Raw genomic sequence first — 25,099 nt, forward strand, 5'->3', positions numbered from 1 at the left:
ATGTGCTATTAAACTGTCATATAGATATACACTTTTCCCTTTAAATAAGAAAGTAAATCAAACTTACGACTGGCCAGGAATGATTAGCTAATATATTTGTCTATTTAAAACAAAAACAAAACAAAAAACAAAACAAAACATGATGAGGCAGAAGCAAGTGTTTGATCATACTGCTATATGAGGCTGTTGTAACTGAAAGGAATTAACTTTAGAGCCATAGAATTAAAATTTAGTTGAAGAAGGTTCTTGAATAATACTTTTAAACTATGATGTATGGCCCTGTTTGTTTACTATCCGTTTTTACATTTGTATAATAAGTCATTTTGATTGTAGAAGCCTTCTTTTTTGTGTCTTTCATTGATAAGAGAGTCAGTGTGGTGTCATGGTAAAATGAGACACTGTAACTTTGAATTCTAGTCCCCACATATCCATAAAGCTCACTGCGTGACTTTGGGTCAGTCACTGACTCACATGGTTGTTGAGATGATAAAATGGAGAGTAGGTGGACCATGTAATCCACCTTGTGTTCCTTGTTTGCATGGAAGGTTTTCAAAATACAAAAGTCAGAAGAAGGCAATTTCTAGATTTGTGTGAAACCTAGGAGAGGTTTCATACATATAATAATATACATAGCAATGTATACATGTAATAATATACATGGTAATAAACAGTGCATACAATATAATAATATACATAGCAATGCTCATGTATGCTGTGAGGTACAGACTACTTGGCAAAAGAATTCCAATCAGTTCAAGTAGTGGCACTTGTCTGTTTTCAAAATATACAAATCAAGAGAAGGCAATTGCCTGAAACCTAAGAGAGGTTTTATACATATACGATGGGAATGCAAGCAAGTTAAGAAATATTGGAACATGGTGGTCATTTAGCACTATCAGTGATTTTTCCCCAACTACAAATGTCTGTAGATCCTGTTATTTATGTATTGAATTATGAAAGACAGTTGTTTGCGTTGATAAACACCAACCAGCAGTGTATATTTTAAAATAAATTAATTGCATTGCATCTATGCAAGGCTGTTTTATGTTCATGGAATCTGCTAATGAAATAAAATATCTAATGAAGAACTCCACCACCACTGTTTAAATCTTACATCATTTGAGGTTTTAAATATTGTGTCTGTATTTGTTAGGAATCTGTAGTTTGTTAATGACGGAATAAATTTATTTAAAATAATAATAATTGTAATCTGTGTTTCCAACTTTGATTCTTTTGAGTAGCTGAGAAAATAAATTCAGGGTGGGAATAACTCTCTCCACTCCACCAGGATGAAATTCAAGATTCTGCGGTCAACCTTCAAAAACCTTATATGACTTGGGACCAGAATACTTTCCAGAACTTCCACTCCCATGGGATTCTCCTTACCCAACCAGTGGGTACTCAGAGTGCTTTCCATGGCTGAATCAAGATTGGCATTTATTAGCTTAAGTGCATTTTCCTGGTGATATTCTCTCCCTTTGGAAATCAGCATTACTGACTTTGTTTTGGCCTTTAGAGACGTGAAAACATTTTTGCATTTATTTTGTGTTGTTTCACCAGGCCTTTGGAGATGTTTTAGTTTCTGCTGTTTTATGTATGTTTGCGGGGAGTCTGGTTTTAATTGTCATTTTGTGGTTTTTATTATGCTTCTGTTTGAAATGCTATGATTTGCATCTTATGCTACTCCTGTCACCATCTTCTGCCTCGATTTGGGTCCTTGGGGACCAAAATTGGGTCAAGAGACAGCATCAGGAGAAGCATTGGAGGACAAATTTGCTCAGTTCATATTTTAATTAAAATCTACCTAATTCGCAAATACACAATCCAAAACGTGGTTATCCTTTGGTATTCACACTTCTCCAAATGTTGTGATGCAGTTCTCTAATTAAAAAAAGATTACAAAAATGTATACAGTAGGAAAAAGTGCACATAAAATGTATTGCATTATTGCATTTCTGTCCTGCCCATAGGCAACCAGGAGTGTTACCAATAACAGCACAGGAAAGAGACAATGCCTTGTTACAGCAGATTTGGAATGTGTTAAATCAGCTTTCCCCAACCTGGCACTCTTCAGATGTGTTGGGATACAATTCCCATTATCCCTAGCCAGCTCAGCCACCAGCCATGCTGGCTGGGGGTCATGACCATTGTAGTCCAACACATCTAGAGAATGCTGTGTTGGTGAAGGCTGTGTTAAATCAATACAACATAAATTTCCCCAAGTCGAAGCCTGGCTTCATTTGCTTGCTCAGGAAATGTGATCCTCCTGTAGTCTTGCAAAATTATTTACAAGTTTGCTAATAGCCTCATTATGACAAATATCAGTTGCATTTTAAATTAAGCCATCTTAATTATGCAATCTCAATCCTTGATTTCTGTGACAAATGGATACTTGTTTATTTTTTCTGTTGACAGGAGGTCTGAAAAGGCCCTCAAATTATGCAAAGAAGTTGTTACGATCCGGGGCATGGGCAGCAGGGTCCTTAGGCAGGAATGCCAAGGCTGGGATGGACAGAGACGGAAATGGCTTCAGCGGTTGGAATACTGGTGGAGCAAGTTGAGAGTGAAGCACGGGTCTTGGGTGGCAGAGTCCAACAGAGGGCCAGAGGCAGGAGGCAGATCCAGGAAACAGGCACAAGGTCAGACACAGGTTCATAATCCAAGCAGGGGCCAGAGGCAGAAGAGAAATCCAGTCAACAAGCAGGCAAGGTCCAGGCAGGGATCAAGGCAGGAGGCAGAGTCCAGGAGGAACAGAGTTCAAACCAGGGCCAGAGGCAAAAGTCGATGGTCAAAGACAAAGCAAGGTTTAGGCACATACCAGATAGCAAAGGGGCCAGGAGCAGAGGCATGGTCAAGACAAGCAAGAAGTCCAGCAAGGCAAGATCTGCGGTAGCAAATGGTCAGGAACTGGCTGCACGAGAGACCATGTTGCTGTGGCGAAGGCTGAAGGTGAAATGCAGCTCTTATATAGGCCTGTCCTGGCAGATCCCAGCTGTTCAGTATGAGCCCACCTGGGAGTGCCTGCTGGTCTGCGCCTGAACCCTGCAAGGCTTTACCAGCCAGGGCTCGTATCCTGAGAAGCCCTGTGGCTGGTTATATGGAAAGCTGCCACCAGATGGTGCTGCAGGACAGGACAGTTCCTGACAGAATTATAGTAAGAACAGGACAAATGTAGTACTGTTTCTATATCCTGTGCTATATTGGTTGGCATTCTATATATACACATAAGCTGTGCCATCACTTCTAATCATTTCCAGGTATGCTTTCTGCATTGATTAGATTTCCTGTCTCTTAAATTTAAAAGCTTTAAGTAAAATTTAAGAGGCCAGTTCTCAGAACACAATAGCCCATGGGTTAAACTAGCCATGGGCTGTCAGGGACGAGCGAGAGAGTGAAGATTAGCTGCTTGCCGCACATGCACCACTTCAATTTACTTAGAAACCTACGAGCAGCTCCTTTGTAGTTTGCTTACTATGTTGTCTGAACCCAGAGTGCTGGGTTGTTTAGGGGATAAGCAAACCAGCAGTTAACCCAGTTAACAAATCATGGTTAACTACTGGGTTGTTTAGCCCCTAAACAGCCCAGCACTCCAGGTTCAGATAACATCGTAAGCAACCTACAAAGGAGCCGCTTGTGGGTTGCTGAGTAAAAGTGGAAGTGACTCATGCATGGAAGGCAGTACTTCCACTCTCTCTAGCTATCATGTTGTGCGAACCAGGGGCACGTTTACACCTAAGGGTGTAGAGGGAAGGAGGGAGAGGGGAGGATCGCGGACTTACCTGCTTCTGCAATCCTCCCCCCAGCATCCAAATGGCAGTGCAACATCCCAGAAGGAAAGAGGGATGTCGTGGCCGCCATTTTTTTTTAAAGGGGGAGACGGAGTGCGGTTGCACTCCACCAAAAAGTAAGTGTCGTGTGCATGCCCATTCCCTCTGGCATTCACACGTGCTGGCAAATTGACATGAGACACTGCAATCAGATATGTGTGAATGGGGCCAGTTAGTGTTGTGGAATGAATGGGCTATCTGTCAGGGCTCTTGTTCTGTCAATGCCTGGATGCTCTTGTATAATAACTTTGTTCGTCAGCGGCAACTCTCAGTAACAAGAGAAGCAAATCACATTGCAAGACCCCGTTTTCCAGGAGGGAGTTGTCCCACTTCAAACAACCAATAAACTACAGGGGGAGGTACAAAGGAGATCTGGGGTGTGGGGATAACAAGGTGTGCGAGTGAACCTCGATGGATCACAGCAACATGCTACAGCAGAGGTGTAAGTTTGCAAGCTTTCATACGCTATATAAACACTATATAACTGAAGTGGGATAATTCGAGGGAAACCAAAACAAAAGTGTACGTGGGATGAAGCTTTTATACTCACTTACCTGGGAGTAAGCCTTACTGAACTCAATAGGACTTTCTTCTGAGAAGACTTTGAATAGGATTTATTTATTTATTTATTTATTACATTTCTATACTGCCCAATAGCCGGAGCTCTCTCACAGGATTGCACTGTGAAAGACTTTATGTTATATAAAATAGGATTCAAAGAAAGACCCACAGAAAACTGGTATTGTAAAGGTCAGACCAGATATTTTGACAAGGTATGCACGGATCGTGAAAGGCTATTATAGACTGAAATAGCCTTTCACAGTTCTCCTTATGTCCCGTTGCTGGCCATTTCAACACGTAATACAACTGGAAAAGGGCTCCTACAATTCCATTCCTCAGTACGCCCCCACCCTCACCCCGCAAAGCTAAGTATGTATTTATAAATTCACCCTGCAAGTTGTGATTCCACAAATAGTCACAATCTTATACAAATAAATAAATAAATAAATAAATAAATAAATAAATAAATAAATAAATAAAATTAGATGCTTCAGGGCAGGTAATATTGCTTGACAGGCCAGACTATTCCAATGGGAAATAGTATAGTCCCAGGTCCCAGGTTCAGTCCTGGGCATCTCCAGGTAGTGCTGGAAAAGCTCCTGCCTGAAGCCCCAGAGAGCCCCTGCCAGGTTTGACTTGGTATAAAGTACCTTTTGGATTGTCTTTATCGAGGGGAAAGCCCTGGGATGGGTCCGCACTGGTGCTGGGTCATTTAGATGACGCAGCAGCTATTGCACAGCCAACCCAGGGCTTTCCCCTGAAGCTCTGATTTTAAAAAGTAGGAGACTTACCCCACTTTTTTCACTCGGAGCGAGGTAATGACGGCATCTGCCATCTGCTGCCCTGATCCAGAGCTGCGTCGGAAGTGGGCCCCAGCCGATGCTGATCCCTGATTGGTTGCATCAGCAGGAGAGGGAGTGGGCCAGCAAGCCAAATGGCCGCTGGGATGCCTCCGCACATTCTCCAGGGAGAGCCTCATCCTTGGAAAGAGCAACCCTTTCACCGACTATAATCACACACACACACAAACATGTGTATTCAGTTCACTTATCCCCTGAAGTCAGAAAGGCATGAGAGGTAGAGCACTCCTGATTTGAGGTTTTTTTTAATGGTCCAAGGGTCTGTGCCTCTTAGGTATATGCTGGGAGCTGGAAAGCACTCAACTGGGCAGGGACGTGCTGAGGTGCAGCAGCACCCATCCAGTAGCGCAGCAGAGTGGCTCCTCCCTCCCCTCCTTGTTACAACCCCTGTGTTGTCTCCTTCACACGGGGACATTGTGAAGGAGCGCAAATGCGGGGGTTTGAGAGCTCACATTGCCAATGCGCCGCCATCAAGACGCGGCCGTTGTTTGTTCCGATTCTGCCTTGCAAAGCAGCCCCAAAGCAGTGCCCTGCTAGGAGACCTCTGGGCTGGGCTAGATTGGCTGTCTGTTACTTTTCAAGTTCATGGGTGCTTGCAAGCTCCCATAACCTTAAGCTGTACTTTCCTCGGCTACACAGCTGCTATTTGCAGCAAGGGATAGTGGACATTTTAAGCTTAATTCAGATTGGCTTGGAAATAAATAAAGCTATCATTTCCCCCATTTTGTTGGGGATGTGTTGTTGTTGTTGTTGTTGTTGTTGTTGTTGTTTTGTTGTTATTAAATTTATATTATGCCATCAATACACATGGGCACTGTACAGGATAAAACAGTATATCAGCAACTCTCTGCCATAGATCTATTTATTTCTGAGACAATCTGACATGAGCCATGGGGAGCTCAGCCATTATTACCATTACTACTGCTATTACTTACTACTACTACTTGTTTGTTTAATATAGGCAGGATCTACACCACTGCTTTAAAACGGTTTATAACAGTAGTGACAACTGTTGGGGCCCAGGACAAACTCCATATTCAGTTTTCAACCCGTTTTCAACTTGTCATATCCTGCTTGATGTAGATCTGGCCGTAGTCATTTCCCACTCATCTGCTCTTAGATCACTCAATATGGAATTTCCACCATGAAAAAGCAGCACCGGATTCTCTTTCCATGAGGTCAGAAGTGCTGCCTGAGAAAAGTTCAAGAGTCCCTTTTCATATGACAGGTTAGAACCCTCTAAATTAGCAGATTTACTTGTGAGTAAGCTCCCCATGGTGCAGCTTTACTAGCTTCATCCCACGTACCTGTTTCCCTCGAATTATCCCCTACAGTGCTAAGCTGTCACCATTGTTGTTGTTGTTGTTAGCTAAATCACACCCTGGGCGGCAGCGCTCCTAAGATCCTTTGCAAACCAGGAAATGGGTTTAAGGGGGGAAATGTAAAAAAATCACAAAAAAATCAACGGATGACCCAATCCGATTCAAATTTGGTATGCTTAAAGCTCTCCTTAATATCTATTACTGTGCCAATTTTGATGTCTTTATCTTTAAAACTTACGCAGATGTAAGCATTTGTTTAATTTTTCTTTAAACATATCAAATCCTGCTCCTGCGCCCCCAGTGGCCGCTCGGAAAACAACAAATGATTCGCTCCAAAAGTAGTACCAAAATAGGTCGGGGCTTTTGCCTTTGAAGCACAATTAAAGCAGGATGCATGGGAGTACTTCACAGTCAAAGCAGATTATAAACTGGAAAACTTTGGAGTCCTTTGCATGCAATTTGCAGTGATTGCACAGTATAACCCTGGTATGATAAAGCTCATCTCCTGAATAAATGAGCAACATACACCAGGATTTCAGTTCATGGGAAGCACCTATGGTTTGGAGACACTTTAAGGTGCTCAGACAGGAATATGCAATGGGGGATTGAGACTATGACGTACAGATCATGTGAATCAGTCCATGCATACTTAATCCCAGGGAAGAAAAACTTAACCAATCTAAGTGCAAATATTATTGTTTATGGTTTGTGGAGCATGGCTTTAGATTTCCATTTATTTAGAAAGGTTGTAAAAAGTCCATCTGAGAACATAATAATACCATTTAATTTATGTAATCTGTAGTAAATGGCCTGAATTCTGAAAATTAGATTTTGAATGCTCTCATGAAACTACTTATTATTGGCTGCAGAATAAAAACATGAAAATATAAATAAATTCAATTAGCTTGTAGCTATCTTGAAGTCACTCTGCAGAAAAAGCAGAGACCAGACTTGTCCTTTTAAATTATTGCTGCAGAGAGGCACTATATGTATCTATCCAAGAATCCAATAAAGAAATAGCATGGGATTTCATAAATTGGTGGCATGCAAACCAAAGCATATATGGCATGCAAAGGAAAACATAAATTCACCTACTGTATATAGAACATTTAATATGCCTTGGGTTTCCCAATATCCTGTGTGAACAATTTATTATAAAAATAAACAACAGACTTAACTGGAAAGGAGATGTGGATGAAGTGGACAGAGTACATAGTCACATTAGATGCTGTAAAAGTAATGATAAGGAAAGGTTATTTTTATTATACAGCCCCATCTGTTACTTTAAAGTGAGCAATTTAACTCCTTATAGTGCTCTCGCTCTCTCTCTTTTATAAGGGCTGGATCCTTCTTTGATGCATATCAACACCATTCAATTTATATCTGTGAAACCAGTTTTACACCAGAGGATGAAGCTCTGTGCCAAAGCATTTTAAAGGCGCCCCTGTGGAATTCAGAAGAAAAAACTAGGGATAATTACAAAGATGCTTCTAGATCGATATAAGTACATAAAACTTGAAATAAACAAACAAACATTTCATTCCAATCCTGTGCATGAATGATACAATTTAATGAAATTGACATTTTATTCCATAAGGTTGTTTGGAAAGCAGCTGGCACGATAAAGATAATGTCTTAGATGCTTTCACACAACTCCAGCTTTTATTAGTACAATACAGGAGCTAATCAGATGTTACTTTTGAAGGCTCATAGCACAGAGCAAAATAGAGTTTTGATAAGAGGTATCTCCTCTTACTGGCACATTGAGCATCTCTATAAATATATATCAGTAAGTCAAACAACGTACCATCTGGATTCATTTTGAACCATACTAACAGAGTGATTCCTGTGTTCAGCCCAGTGGGCAGGGTCAGATCCCTTCTTAGTGCCCCTGTGCTAGTGCAGCAGAGTGCTACCTGGACAGGAAGAAGAAGCTTCAATCAGCATATCAATATTTATTTTATTTCATTTCATTTCTATACCACCCAATAGTAAAAAGTTTTCTGGGCGGTTCACAAAAATGAAAACCACAAGGTACAGCATAAAATATAAACTGAGGAAGCTTGAAACCACATTGCTCTAGTGGAATTCTAAAGCTGGCAGAGCACCACTAACGCAAAGTTTAAAAAGTGGATGGAGTTTTAAGGAATGGAACACAGGAAGAATCCATAAAGCAAGGTATATAACAACCTTCCCCAAAGGTCGGATTCCAACTCCAATCAGCCCCAGCCTGTTTGGCCAATTGTCAGGGCCTATGGGAGCTGTAGTCCAAAACATCTGAAGGTCACCACAGGTTGATGTATAGCATGGGACTACATCACTCTGTCCTTATATCCATAGAGCCTGCATCATATATAATACACACACACACAGAGAGAGAGAGAGAGAGAGAGAGAGAGAGAGAGAGAGAGAGAGAGAGAGAGAGAGAGAGATGCATATACAGGAATCCTGACTCTACCCTGGGTTTTGAGGACCACCAATAAGTCAAGGGAAACAAACCCATCCAGATATTTCTGATTTCCAAAATTGTAAAGCAGTTGAATACCCATGGCTGCAGTGCCTCCCCTTCTCCCCAATATTTCCTGCAATATAGGAAAACACACTTTTTTAAAAAAGTGGTTGACTGTTATGTACCACTGAACAGGCTTACAGAATAGCCCCATCTCAGATGTGCTAGTCTGGTGAAGATGTGTTGGGTACACAGCATCATTTTATCCCCAATACTCAGATTTATTACTGACACACAGACACACACAGGAAGATGTTTTGCAGAATTTTGCACAAAGAGGTTTTGCATTACCTAGCAACTGAGCTCTGATTAGTTCATAATTGTGAGCAGTAGCCATTGAACAATGGGAAGCCAGCCATCTTCTTATAATATAACTAAAAGAAAAAATGAACAACCCTCTAGCTTTTTTTTAAAAAAAAAAATCCTAGGAGTGCAGTAGGGAGATGCAAGACATTGCAGTATGACAATGCAGATTTTAATATTTGCAGGCACCCTGCCATGGCACTGTTCCCAGGGCTGCATTTTTAAAAGTACAATTTGGATGAGAGAGAGAGAGAGAGAGAGAGAGAGAGAGAGAGAGAGAGAGAGAGAGAGAGAGAGAGAGAGACCTAAGATTGACAGTGCAATTTAAAGGTGTAGAATATTTTGTTCAAATAAGTTTGTTTTTACATGATTTTGATGCAGAGGACGTGCCACTGGACTGTTTTTTGTGACATACTGAGCATTTTCAGGCGGGGGGAAATCACAGTTCCTTACCATCACGTACCGTTGCTCTTGCTTCCTGCTTTCTTTCACATTGGGAACGAGCTGAAATTACATGAGCAGAGACCATATGGCCCATACTGATCAATGGGATTAGCGCCCTCTAGTGGGCATTTTATAGTGCAACTTTCCTGCACACGGCAGGAAATCCCGCTAAATAGTCTTTTCTTTTCTTTTTAAGAATCAGCTTTTCTGTGGATTAACTTACAATTCTAAAACTGGGAAATAGAGCTGGAGATGCGCAGGAGGGTCACTGCATGGTCAAAATGAGCTGCGCATATCCGTGAGCAGCTAGTCGGGAGCGTGCAATAAAACGCTCACCTGAAGAAGCTCACGGTATACCTGTGGTTTCCAATGTGGGGCCAACATAGTGCTTCCAGACTTCCTTCTCCATACAGATGTACATTTTATTTTGAAGGGTTAAAAAATGCTGTAGCTATATCTATATCTATTTATTAGGAGACTGGCACACTGCAAAATGAAGTGCTGCATTCCAGTGCCATCTTTATTTCCAAGAATCCCACCAGGCCCCATGTGGACCCAAGAGCAAGTCTTAGAAAATAAAAACAGTGGGTGGTTGTGGGCCAGCATTTTTTGTTTGGAAGCATGCTCAGGCACCCAGCAAAAAGAATATGGGAAGCTGGGAGGCGGTTTATGGAACGTCCTCAGGGACAGTGAACACAGTTCCACAAGCTAGCTACAGTATGTACAGCGAAACTGACATGTCTTGGTGATGTAAAAGAAAGAACAGTACTTGTATCATGGAAAATTATTTCAAGCAATGCTAATATTGTCCCCTTGGTCAAATATGGATGGATTTTATAACAACAAGAAGACACAAACTTTAATAATTTCAAACTTCATATCTCTTCTTGCATTCTAAATAAATGTTAGGAAAAGGTAAGTTAGGTTTAAAAAACCGCAACGCTATTTCCAGTGAACTGATTTTTATGGTTACAAATTTCACTTATGATTTTCTATAAATATGCAGCCTGCAGCACATAGATAAAACATTTTAAAGCAGGGTGAGGTAATCATCAAACTTTGCTACTGTTAAGTGTACAATATACAAATAATAGCTTTCCTGGCAACAAACCCTAGTTGTTTAATTTTATTTCAGTGTATTCATAATATACTCATGCAAAATTGAATCCTGCTCATATTTCAATGATCACTTTCTATTTTAATGTCATAAATGTACTCAGAATGTACCTTACTGTTTCTGATTTCATGGGTAACCAGAGCCTAAATTATTTCCAGACAGTTACTTGTTTCCTTCTTGCTCTGCTGTTTTTGCAGCTACATGGTCAGTAACAGGCAGTCAATGCTGATAGGATTCAAGGGATCATGTTTCATTTATGGCAGCAGTATTAACTGAGACTGATTTCCCATGCTCAACTTCTCAAGTAACTGATTTCTTCCCACTAATACGTTTGTGTGAGAAACCCTCTCCCTGATGTGTGCCCACTTTATGAGGACCCAATTCTGAGTTATCACATCTCTGTGACCCATGCACTCCTGTAAGCACTGTGGCAATGTGTATTGTTACACGCTCTCCATTTCCCGAAATGTTGAGAGATTTTAAGGCTGGTCCTACCCAGGTTTAGCTTCCTTGGAAAGCTCCATCGTTTTATTGCACGCTCGTTACTGGGCACTCACATTGTCTACCTCCAGCGCGCCTTCCGCCCCTTCTGGCCTTCCTCGTGTGACAAAAAAACCTAGTTAAATCCGATGTATTTTTAAACAAGGAATTGCTGCTCTTTCTTGCTGTGTACAGGAGAAGCAGTGCCATTAGAACAGCAGACTTAATGGGCCTTGTGCTCGTTGTGTACTTCTTCTTTTGAAAGAGGAAGTAACTGAGGAATGAAAACATGGGCAGAGAAGCGATGGTAGGGAGCATGTTAACCTCCAGTGTGATGGAGCTTTTAGAGGAGAGCACTGGAAACCTGTTATTGTTGTTGTTGATGATGATATATTAGATATATTTACAAATATACTAGTAGAAAACAGATAGATGTGAATGGCATTAGCATTCCTTGCATGCAGCAGACAGACTGCAATCCCATATCAAATCTCCAGAATGAGGTGCCTGTAGTGCCTTTTGCCCTGTCTTTCTGTTTCTCACAAAATACTACTATTTCTTCCAGATACAGGTAGTGAGGATGCTTCCTGGTGGAGGACTCCTGGCACTAATGATCAAAAGGCACCCTGCAGCTATTCCATCTTTTCTTCATTAATGGAGGTTTTCTAGTTTTTTTTAAAAAAGGGGGGGGAGATGGAAGCAGTGCTGTGACAGCACAGCAGGGCTATGAGTTAAAGATAGTGACAAATTCTAAAGATGATGGTGTCTGAATGTAAAATTCCACAAAAGAACCAATAACATAAAATTCCGTGAATGAGGCAGTGCAATTGCACAATAAAAGCTTAATCTGGAAGCTCCCAAAGCCTCCATTATTTACTTATTTATTACATTAATATCCTGCCTTTTTTCCTCCAAGGAAGCCATAATCCTCCTCCTCTCCATTTTATCCTCACAACAACCCTGTGAGGTAGGTTGGGCTTAGAGTCTGTCACTGGCCCAAAGTCACCCAGTGGGTTTCCATGGCTGAGTGGGGACTAGAACCCAGATCTCCCGACTCCCAGTCCAACACTTTAGCCACTACACCACACTATGCACAGAGCTGCCCAATATATTTGGCAGCTTTTATCCCACTTCATAGGACTTAGTGCAGCTCATTTTCTATGGTGGTTGGCAGTCTCCGCCTCCACTTGAAAATCACCAGATCTCTGGGCCAATTCATCAAATCCCAGGGCAGTATAAGTCAGCACCTGAGGTAGGCAAACCCAAGAAGGAAAAGTATAATTTGTCAAGAGTGGTAATCATGCATGCAATTACTGAATCAGGGGGAGATTCCTGAGTGATCATTAAAGTGTTTGAAATTGTGGGTGTGATTTCAGTCTATATATTCCCTGCAAGGTTGTCTAGACCTTTCAATTAACTGGCTAGGAGTTGGAGACTGAATAAGCCAGTGAAAAAGAGAGTAACCTACACTTTGACTGTTTATCTGTGAGCAAACAGGGAAGTGCGTATTTTTGCCTGCAAAGTGGGATTTTACATTTTCGTGTAATCAGTCAGGCAGAGAAATGTTAATAATCAAAACACACCTAGGCTCATTTTACCACAGACATATAAAAAGAGGTTGCACCCACTTCAGTGGTATTCTGGAGACCTTGTACGCTTGCTCTCATGCACATCTCACCAAGGACATCTGACTGTAATATTACAGTTTGGAAAATGGCACCATATTTCAATTACGCATCTAATGAGGGCTTTTATTTGACTGTGGCTTTTTGAAAAATAATCATTATTCACACAAAAATGCCATATGCTGGATAGTGGCAGGCTGTTAGCTGTCCAACAGCTTTTAGTAATTACCATTAAGATGCATAAAACACAAGTATTCTGAAAGAATTTATATACCAAATCAAATTGTCAACTTGACCTGCCCTTGGTGCTGTCAAAAATTACGGGAAATATACAGCCATGAAAGTAAGGCAATCTTTTCCATTTCATTATTTTTATGGTTGCATTTTCCTTTTGCCAAGTAAGACATATGATCATAGTGTTGCCTTAATGATGAATGTAGCAGAGAGAATTTTGTGTGCCCCTTAAGAGATCCATGTTTATTTTTTTTTTCTGAATGAGCCTTTTCAACAGAATTGCTCTCTACCTTATGCCACAGTTCTTCTGAAATAATAACCCCTTCATCTGCGTCAGCCTGTTTGCGGGTTCTGTTGACATTAATTAAAGATGACTTGCACACTTTTTTCACGGAGAAAGCCAGTGAAATAAACACTTGTTTGTGGGAAATCAGGTCAAGAAAAAGCAATGCATGCAACTGTTCAAGAAATAATTAGCTAGGAATGGATTTTAACAAAATTAACCCTCTAAAAGTCTAAATGCTGAAGGAGCTTGAAGTGTAAGGCTAATGTTTCTGCATTCAAATGAGTGGTGTATGTAGCTCAAAGACCAGGAGGCTGTCTTGATGAGATTTTTCCTGCAGCTTGGGTGTGTTTTCAGGTCCTTTGTGATACATGGTGTCATGGGCTGCGTTTGGATGACACACTAATCAACGGTTGTTTCCCATTCTGTTCCCATTAACACACACACCCCGCCCCAGTTGATTAGCATGCTGTCCGAACTCAGCCATGGCCAGCACGCACCTTACCAGCCACTTGCGCCTTGAAAAGTCACAGTATCACGGAGTTGTTTTACAGCGTTCCTTGAAGAGGCTCCCACGTGCTTGTTCTGCAATGTGCCCCTGTTCTTCCACATTAAATCCTGGGCATGCCTGTGACCTGGCCATGATATGGTCAAGGAGTGGGGCTGCCCCCCCATCACTCCTCCTGTTCCATTGACAGCCGTAATTAAGTGCTTCCTCATTGCTGACTATTTCACTTCTCTGATGTTGAGTTAGTTCGCTTCTCTGATGTGTTATTTAGCTTTGCTTCTCTGATGTTGTGTTAATTAGCCTGGAGTAAATAGGAAGGTATAACTCAGTTTGTTGGTAATGGGGTGAAAGTGGGATGATGCAGTGCTCTCAATGCCCCAATCACTCCTTTTCCTAGCCTGTTCCATTGTTATTTCGCTCTGATGCTGCCTTACTTTGCCTCTCTGCCACAGTAGTTCACCCAAACTGCATTTCTGGAAGGAGCTCTATTTCTTACCCGCCTCTCCCTCTGGGTTGAGGCAGGGTACAACACAAATACAAAACACCATAAAATACATAGAATTGATTAAAAACATATAAAACGAATACATTATTAAAAAGCAGCATATTATTAAAAGGCATCTTTAAAAGGCATCTTTACTTCCTTCCCATCCCCATTCCCATTCCTACAACATAGCAGAACCACAGGAAATCCGACTTCAGAGGAGTGCCATCTCTATAGGTGTAGATGCTTTTAGGGCTACCCTTCCATTGTTTTTAAAGGGAGAGGTTTTGACACGGGCAGTGATGTATCAGAAGTGTTGTGTAGATGCCCCACAAAAAGTCAGCAAGAAAATCATGGTTATTCCACACTAAAACCCCTAGTGTGGAAGCACCCCAGGATGAAGAAAGGCAATTCTGAGGAGCTCAAACCACTCACCGACTCTACAATTGAGAGGCCCCGATGGCAGCAGCCTATCCACATTGGTCATGGTGCACACTCTGGTCCTCTACGTGTAGCATCTGTGTTGGGGAAGTAGTAGTTGTAGAGAGAACTGTCTACATTGTAAACAACTTGAGGCTTCATTCACTGAGGACCACCCTGACAGAGAAAAAAGCTGGGGTTTGATGTCTTTGGCATACTCATTCTGTACACTCAACCTGATCATTTGGTGCCATAGCAACCCATATTTGTGGTCACCAATTTTGCAATGGGCCAGTCATTCATCTCTCCCAGGAAGTAGCACTTGGAAGGATTTGGTGATAGTAAAATCATAGTACATGAGCCTAACTTTTTCTTGTCCACGGTAAGAAAGATAAAGACACTGCTGTAAATTGTGCATGTTTCTCTGAATGTTATGTTAAGTGCTGGTTTGTGGCAGATCCTTTAAAATGCTATGAGAAAATATGACCCATTTCAGCTTGTTTGAAATGGTGAGCCTTCATTTTGTTATATTGCAATTAGCCATTTGATATGCAGCTCATGTCTCTACGCTTCTAAGCACGGACACTTATATCGTGTGATGAAGCATTCATGCTGTTGGGGCAGAAAGCAACACACACACACACAAAGAAGATGGTGGAGGATAGAAGAAACAATATTTTGGCATATTAATGCTAACTACTGCTGACGTACAGCCTTTTGAAGCAGAGCCGTTTTACAGCATTCAGCCTGTGAGAGTCACAGCTTTAGCTTTCAAACTGACACAATTGCTGCTCTGGAATATGGAGGGGAACCATTCATAACAACCAGCTTTTGAAAAGTCTGATTCACTTCAGTGTATTGCTTCTTGGCCGAAAAGATATTTTAGATAGTTTGCCTGTGTGCTTTTCTGGCTCCGAATCTGTCCAGTTGACTTTCTATACTTTGAAATGTATTTGATTTATTTTAAATGATTTTTAGGCCAGCTTTAAGGGCAGAACCTTCTCAAGGAAGAATGTAACTGAAAAGCTTTTGAATTTGTTTAAAACTACCTTGCCTGCGAGGTCACTAGTGATATCTCTTTTTCTGTGCATCTTTATCTTCGCAGGAACAATAGTAACTTTTGGGTATCTTGTCCTGACACGCTATCTTTTGCCATCTCTAGCTAAGTGAGAGTCTCATGGTGTCTCCTCCTATGCATGTTTACTCAGTCATAACTCCAGTGTATTCAGTGGTGCTTGCTTCTAGGTAAGTGTGCAAAAGCTTGTTTGGGTGTTCTGTACAGTGAAGGCTTCTGGCTCCAACGTCAGTGGGGCTGTGAATCCACTTCGTGGTTCAGTCACAACTCTAAAGGAGCTATCCAATGGCAGGCAGCGGGCAAGCTTCCAATCTACCACCTGAGCCAAAAGGCTCAATTTGGCTAATGCCAGAGCTAGCCTGGAACTTCTTGAAAACTCAAAAGCTTGATCACAACATTTTAGTGGATCCTAATGAAGATATTGCCCTACTTTGGGCTTTTTTAAAAAATAGACCAGCACACCTATCTATGATTGCTGCATGGTACAGAGGTGTAATGGTCAGGAACACATGCTTCTTGTTGGTCCCTTCCAAACCTATTCTGACATCAGCATTTATTAGCAAAAGACTGAATTAAACAGGGTTTTTTTAGCAGCATTTTTGCAGGATTGCAGTCTGGGAGGATTGAAATAAAGCTTTCAGAGAGGATCCTGAGTTAGAGAAGTTAAAATTTGATCTAGATCAAAACCTCTCTATACCCTAAGGATATATTTTATTAATCTTGGAATATTAAACCATGAAATACTTAAGGAGAGTTGGGTTGTAAATATTATTTCGCATAACTTACAAACAAAAGGAGATTCATTCAACCATATGTCCTATTTGCTTAGCTAGCCTCCCAGTGCTATGGCTGTTATATTGCAGTTATGGATAGTTGATTGCTGGTGAAATGCTACTCAATGCTAATAGACAGGTTCTGTTGTTTTAGTTCTGGGCAGTTTGAAATCTATCACCAGATCAGATGCATGCAAATACTAGTACCTAGAAAGATCACAAAAAGGAATAGGCAGTATACAGTGTGCTACTAACGCTAACATAAATTATGTTACTGTAGCATAAATGATTTCAAGCGCTTGCTGATACAGGAGGTTTTACCATTACACTAGGTGTCGTGTACAATAGCACAACATAATTTTAGTTAGTGGTAATGTCACATTGGATACTGCCCAACAAGTCCAGTGAGAGCATAAATACAGTCTCAGTGTAAATATTTGAACTAAAGGCTGTGATCTGTTTTTTCCAGAAAAGCATAGGACAGGACCGCATTTTCCCTGTCACCTCAGATAGTTGTTTGGGGGGTGGGGTTGGTTGACTTGCTGTATAGCTTGAATGAACTGATAACTTCTTTGAGCTCTGCTCCCTGAGTGCATAAAAAATAAAAATTCAGTCACCTTTGACTTCAGGTCCTACCCAAGAACAATCAGTTGTTGTTTGGTTGTTGTTGTTGTTGTAAATATAAATTTATAAAAGTTAAAATAGAATTAAACCCACTGTAATATTAAAATCATTAAAAAAATAAAAATGCAAATAACAATTAAAAATAGTTTTATTTCAAGAGATGGCAACCCACCATTGCTGATAACCCCTGCTGGGCTGTTGTGACATCCAAATCCAACAAAGTTTCCACACTTATTTTTCAAGAACAAGCCGCCATGAGAAACCATGGCTTATTGAGAACCGATGATTCCTTTTCAGGGTGGCTTGTTGTGATATCCAAACCCAGCAGAGCAACTTCATAATGGCTTGTCAGGAACAGCTAGAGAGCCACTCAGCAAATGCAGTGAAAAACCCTGCTGCTCCTTGCAATCTTGCTAGTGTTGATGTGATCCTTTTTCATCCCTTAAAATAAATAAATCCATAATAATGCATAATAAACCACAAGCCTTCCAAACAGGAAAGAGTGAGCAGATAGGTAACTTGAAACTACGAAGAACATCGCTACCACTGAAAAGAAGCCAACTATCCCCTATTTCCTTACATACCCTGCAATTCTTATAGGAGTCCACAGCTGAAAACAGCACAGTTGACAGAGACTATCGCCTGTTATAGGGCTCCTATTTTTGCTCCTATATGCAGTAGAAAAATTATGTGTATTTTCCTCCCTCCAGAACAGGCTTCATGCTGCTTATGTTTGGACTTTTAATCACAGCCAGTAGTGATTCCAAAGCAAATGCAGCCAAAGCACTCCCATAAATAAATAGTGCTTTTTTTTTCTAATATGGTAAAGTGATAGCTGCTTTTACACATTTTCTTTATTTTGGTTTTGTTATGTTCTGAATTATTTTCAGTTTTTGTGAGCCAAGAAATCCTTTAAATAAATGCTTTGCGTAACCCTACTTTAAGAATGAAATCCTATGCACATCTCTTACCTGGGAGTAAGCCCCAATGATCACAATGGAACTTCTGAATAAATATACATAGGACTAAACAAGTTAAATGAGCTGGGGAGGAGAAAAAGAGAGGGAGGAAGTTGAGTAGCTCTGATGGAACCAGTAACCAAGGGGATGGCAGGAAATGGTGCTGTCACCATCCTTATGAAAATCCTGGAACAGCATTCCCTAACCTGGATACAACTTCCAGCTGGGGATGATGGAAGTTGTAGTCTAACACATCTGGAGGGCTACCAGTTTGGAAAAGGCTGTCCTGGATGAACCATACTGGGCTGCTATGAGGTATCCATCCTTCACCCACAACTCTGAATTTGTGTATGACTCTTATGCACTCATTCTAAAGCTAGTTATACCAAGCTGAGCAAGCTGATGGTTGCTGTTGTTAAAGATGATGATGATAGCAGCACAGGCTGTCTGATTGCTTTGCTCTGTCTCAGGTATTATAAGCAGCCAATAGAGAGTGCAAAACAGACCAATTTTTTCTCCACCCCATTATTATTTATTTATTTATTTATTTATTTATTTATTTATTTATTTATATAGTACCATCAATGTACATGGTGCTGTACAGAGTAAAACAGTAAATCGCAAGACCCTGCCGCATAGGCTTACAATCTAGCCAAGATCCCTTCTTCCCTCTGCCCCTGATTATATAGAATAGCAAATGGAGAGGAAAGCTTTAAAAATAACACCAGGGAGATGATCAATATGGCATTGTTTGTAGCAGCATAAACTCAGAATAGACCATGCCACTAATGCTTCATACTGCAGAGAACATTATATATATATATAAAAAAAAATAGTGGAATTTATTTGATGGGTAAATATTTGGCTTTGGCTTTCAGAACCAGAAACAAAAGATTGAACTGGTCTTCAGGCAGGATTCTCTTATTACCAACGTGCCTCATAATACGGTTAGCACCCAGACTGTAGTGCTGATGTGTTTAGCAACCTGCTCACGTACCATCTAAAAATAATACTACTTTGCAACAATACTCTGTGACAAAACTCTTATCTCATTTCTTTTCTGCGTTGCACAGCAAAGAGATGACCAAAAGTTATGACGGCTGTGTCGCTTATAAACTCTGCATCTGACAAGTCTCCTACTACAAAATTTAGGAGTGGCAGATGAAAACATTTTTGGCCCTTTCTCTTTTATAGAGTTGTTTATATTTATAGAAGAGAGCTGACAACATATCCTCAAGCTGCAGCATGCCAGATCTCATTAAGTAATCTGCGACTGGTCTGTCCAGTCAGTGCCTGCAAGGATAATGTGGTACTATAAAAAACGTGACTCACTGTACTGTTAGGGGAACTGATAGTAGCTGTCTTTCCTATCTCCAAAAGCATGATCGGAGAATGTCCCATGGCATTTTTGAAAACACAGGGGTTTATCTTTAAAACCCTAGCCTAGGCAGGGTTGACTGTTAGAGAAGTACGACAATGGAATCAGTTACATAGGGAGGTTGTGGGCTCTCCCACACTAGAGGCCTTCAAGAGGCAGCTGGACAACCATCTGTCAGGGATACTTTAGGGTGGATTCCTGCATTGAGCAGGGGGTTGGACTAGATGGCCTTGTAGACCCCTTCCAACTCTGCTATTCTATGATTAATCAGAGTTGTTTGTTGAAGGCCAGTTGAACTATCAGAACAGGAGTGCCACATGCCCTTTAAGGAGCTAGAACATCTCTAAGAGGCAAATCAGGTGCCAGGAGAATCCTTGGTTGGCTGTAACATGTAGAAACGTTTAGCATGCGGACCTCCAATATCATGAATTTCCAGAGGCTGTTGAAACTGGCTGCCTGAAAACGGCAGTCTGAGCTTTAATATAATCTATTTTTGAGGTGCAGAGAAAATTATCCTGAGTGTCAACACTTGCCCAACTTTCTATTGATTGAAGGCAATTCACACAGACTTTCCCCAATCTTTGTTACTATTTTCTGTCTGGATAGAATATAGGCATGGGCATAGTAAACTGGTTATGTGAGATGGCAAGTTCATGATGTGCTCTTGGTGACTTAGGCAAACATTCATTTAATCCAAGCAAAGAGAAAACATCGGTAAACAGTGAAAAAAGTTCTAACGTCTGTGTGCATTGATCAGTTTTGAGATTTGGTATTTAGTACTGCTTATTTCACATTTAGACACACATACACATACTGATAGCTCCACCCGACGAGTGTTTTATTGCACGCTTGTTACTGGGCACTCACAGGTAGCTCACATGACGTTGTCCGTCCCTTCTGGTCTTCCTTGTGTGGCAAGAAAAACCAGAAAAAGTCTGGTTGCTGCTCTCTCCTGCTGTGTGTGGGAGAAGCAGCATGTTCACAACGAGGGACTGAATGGCCCTCGTGCACCTTGTTTACTTCCTGTTTGAAAACAGGAAGTAACTGAGTGTCCACGGAGAAGTGACGGTAGCCAGTGTTAGCCAGCGTTTCTTCCAAGGTGTGATGGAGCTCATACACACACACACGCGCGCACACACACACACACACACACACACACACAGAGTTCACCATCATATAACTTACTCTTGGATCTAACTGCAATAAAATGCAGGATCATGCCCAATGATTAACCATCACCATGTCCCTGTGCTAATCTGTTTGCAGAGAGCTGACATACATCCAAACCATACACATGCAAACCTGGCCAATGCCTGACCTTCAGGAGTGGTTTTTCAGGAGAAATGAGGAGTGGTGGCAGGGAGCAGTGGGTGTTTTTTTACTTCTTCATTTTTATTCTAGAGTAGGTGCAGGAGGCAATCCAGACTGGAACCCCTGTTTGTGTAGGGAGCTTTTAGATCCAGATTAGCAAACCCCACCCCTCTTGCACCTACTCCAGAATAAAAATAAAGATGTGGCTTCAAGATAAGGATTTAAAGTAATGTCTGTTTTGGCCCTCAGCCTGTTGGTAGTTAACAAATATGTGCCTTTTATAATGGAAATACATTTTAGTAGTCTTACACACTTAACTGGAAGTTCCATTAAACTCAGTGGGGCTTACTTCTGAGTAGAATGCTTAGGATTGCACTGCATAATGGGGACAAGGTGCAGGCCAACTATGTTAGCATAAACCTATATGTACTTGAGATTCAATAATACCCTACTATAACAGGATTGCAACTGGCATGCTTCAAAGAACAGATTTGTCTCACTTGAATAGAATACTGTGTACAGTTCTGGTTGCTGCATCTCAAAAATAAACTAGAGTGAAGAAAGGAGGAACCAAAATGATTGTTGGGGGTTGAACACGGTTCCTACAACAAACTTTTTTTTCTCGCTTAGGCGACTTAGGGTAACATCCAACATAAGCCCTACTTAGAATAGATCTATTGAAATGAATGGGACTTAAAGTAGCCATGACTAACTTAAGTTCCATTCATTTCAATGGATCTACTCCAAGTAGAGCTTTTGTTGGATGTTACTCTTAGGATGCACAGGATAGAGGTTTATAAAATTATGTATAGGGTGGAGAAAGCACATAGAGAGAAGCTTTCCCCATTCTCTTGTAATAGCTGAAACCAGGCTCAGCAAATGAAAATGACTTGCAGAAGGCTCACAACAAACAAAAGAATATACTTATTGACAGCATATAACTAAGGGCATGATCCTATGCACGTTTGTTCAGGAAAAAGTCCTTCAACTCCCAGCATTCCCCAGCCAGTATGGAAATTGCTGCCACAAAACGTAGTGATGGCCCCCAATTTGGATAGCCAACAGCTTAGGCAGCTTTAAAAGGGATTAGGCAAATTCATGGAGGAAAAGTCTATCAATGGTTACTAGGCCTCAATGGCTAGATGGAACCTTGAATGGATGCCATGCTGGGCAACAATGAGAGGAGAGTGAGCTTGCCTTCCCGTCCTGCTTGTGGGCTTTTCAGAGGCATCTGGTTACCTACTGGCCGAAACAAGTTGTTGAACTAGACAGATCCTTGGCTTGATCCAGACCAGTACAGTTCTGAAGGTGAGTCCAAAGTCATTTTCTGCACTCTTTCCACTACACATATCTTTACGCTCAATGCATTTGACATGGGGGTGGGGGGATATGCTTTCACTTATGTCAGTAAAATGTTACATTATCATACTTGATTTACTGTCTTCCCCAGTACCACCCAACCTGGAATTTAAGACCAGCCAGGGACGCTGTGCTTGTGGTGCCCTTGAGGAATACGGCCCGTAGGGCTGCCATATCTGGCAGAGCCTTCTTGGTGGTGGCATCCCAACTTTGGAATTCCCTTGCAGCAGATATTTGGCTGTGACCCACACTGTGGTCATTTAGACCTCAGTTAAAGACGTAGTTATTTGTATACACTTTTTGAGGGGGGTAGAGGCAAATCTTCTTTTTTCCTGTTTAGGGGGTTGTACAGATGATTTTATTGTATTTTATTGTATATTTGTAATTTTAGAATTATGGTTTCAATGATGTTTATGTGTATTGTTTTTATATGGCTGCCATGGGCTTATTTATTTTATTATTTATTTATTACATTTATATACCGCCCCATAGCTGAAGCTCTCTGGGTGGTTTACAACAGTTAAAAACAGTGAGGAACTACTTGTGAGGAACTACTGAATATAAATAAATAAAATAAAAATAGTATTCCATATATACTATTTGACATTCTGTTTAAACGTCCATAAGAAGATACAGGTTATCTGAGAGATTATCCTTCATCACTGGAAGAGAAAACAAAATGAAATATGCCAGAATATTTTCTATGTGTAAAGACTGAGCCATCTTCCTCTAAAAATACATCAACTTGATGGACATTCTTGGGTACACCTACTCTCATTCACTGACTCTCTCTAGAGTCTAGAGCAATATATCGTTATGTACACCCACACATTTCAGGAAGTTGCATAGGCATAAATACAGCTTTGTTCCCTATAACTTGGTAATTCCTTTGTTTCTTGCAACTGCTCAGGCATGTGAGCACATCAAAGATTCTAGCAACCCTATGCAGAAACACCAAGACAATGTGTATCACAGAGCACTAGATGACCTGTATTACCAATTCATGTGAATGGCTTGTTTAATAGGATTTGCATGAGTGAAGTCCAGAATTTAAAAACCCCTATGAAGTCAATTAGGCTAAGAAATAGCAATGTGCACAATGTGAACTTCATGGGAGAGAAGAGGTTTGTTTTTTTTAAAATCTGATTCTCCTATATCCAGACTCAATATTATAAAAACTCTATTTAGATGTTGCCATAGACTGAGAGCACCCCATAATGTCTTTACCCCATAATGTCTTGACCTCCACTCCTCAGGTTTCCTATAATGTAGCTGGTTTTATATTGCCTTTTTAACTTTTTATGTTTTACATTTATACCTGTTATATTTTCTGATTTTTAATTGTACACTGCCCAGAGAGCTTTGGCTGAAGGGCAGTATAAAAATGTAATAAATAAATAAACAAACAAATAAAACAAAAAATCAACAGCAGGCTGTCATAATCTGCCTATTTGATCAGGCTGCTGGAATGCCTCAAGATCCTCTTATGAGGATCTCCAAGTTACATTATCTGGGAATGAATCCAGTACACATGCAGCAGAGCAGTTGTGAGAACAGGCATAGGTGGAAAAACCCAATACAAGGCACAGAATTGTATTAAAACTGACTTTATGGTAAAAAGAGAAAGAGAGAGAGAGAGAGAGAGAGAAAAGGGGGGAAGAATGTAGATAGAATTTAAAAGTAAAATGCATAAGAATTAGGGGGGGAAACTACACAATGCCCCTTAGACCAGAAGTGGGCAGACTTGGGGCTTGTAGGATCTACTTTGTTTTTTACTAGAATCCCAAGGCCCACTAAACAGAGTCAGGTACAGCTGACCCCATGACCTGTACATTGTATATACAAATTTATATCTGAGTTACTATCAATGGAGGCTGGTGGCTCCAATGTCAGTGAGGCAACGAAAAGAGTTCTGATTGGTCATAGCTGAAACCCAGAGCAGATTCACTGCCCTACCAGCATCCATGGTTACAATACATCAGGGTTCTTAAAGTGCATAAAGTCACAGACGAGGACCCTGAACCCTCGTACTCAGAGGATTCTGTCCTCTTGTCCTCAGAACATCTCCAGAGCAGCTCCAGGACCTGGGCGGGTGGGGGGGTGTTGGGTTATTGTGCCAGAACTTTTCTCCCTCTGGAACTCTGTTTGTGCTCAGAAAACAAACACACATCACGCAGGTCTTACACAGCAGAGCTGGTTTATTTCCTTCAGGCTTCTGTGCAGTCCAATTCAGATCAGTTCAGATCAGCACACTGAGGCATACACAGAGAGCAGTGATCATAGAGCAGTGATCAGTAAGCAGTGATCAGTTCCATTTTACACAAGTGAGAAACTATATACAGATCTACACAATTCTTATCTACATTACATACAGCTGTGATGAGGCTAACTTAGAATCTTGGCAAGGTTCCCAGAACAGCCTCTATCTCAAGGTAATTGCCCACAGATAGACTTTCTCTGTTTAACCCTGAGATAGCCATACACACACAATTTTAATGACTAAGCAAGTATTTCTTTTCATATACTTAACAGTCCTCCTCTTGCGCATGTTGTTTAAATTGTGTTACAATCTGAGACCCAGCTTTAAAAGCATCTCTTTGTGTTTTACCATTGATACTGGTTTTGTGAATAAATCAGCCAACA

The sequence above is a fragment of the Elgaria multicarinata genome, chromosome 9 (genome assembly GCF_023053635.1).
Source record: "Elgaria multicarinata webbii isolate HBS135686 ecotype San Diego chromosome 9, rElgMul1.1.pri, whole genome shotgun sequence".
Lineage (NCBI taxonomy): Eukaryota > Metazoa > Chordata > Lepidosauria > Squamata > Anguidae > Elgaria > Elgaria multicarinata.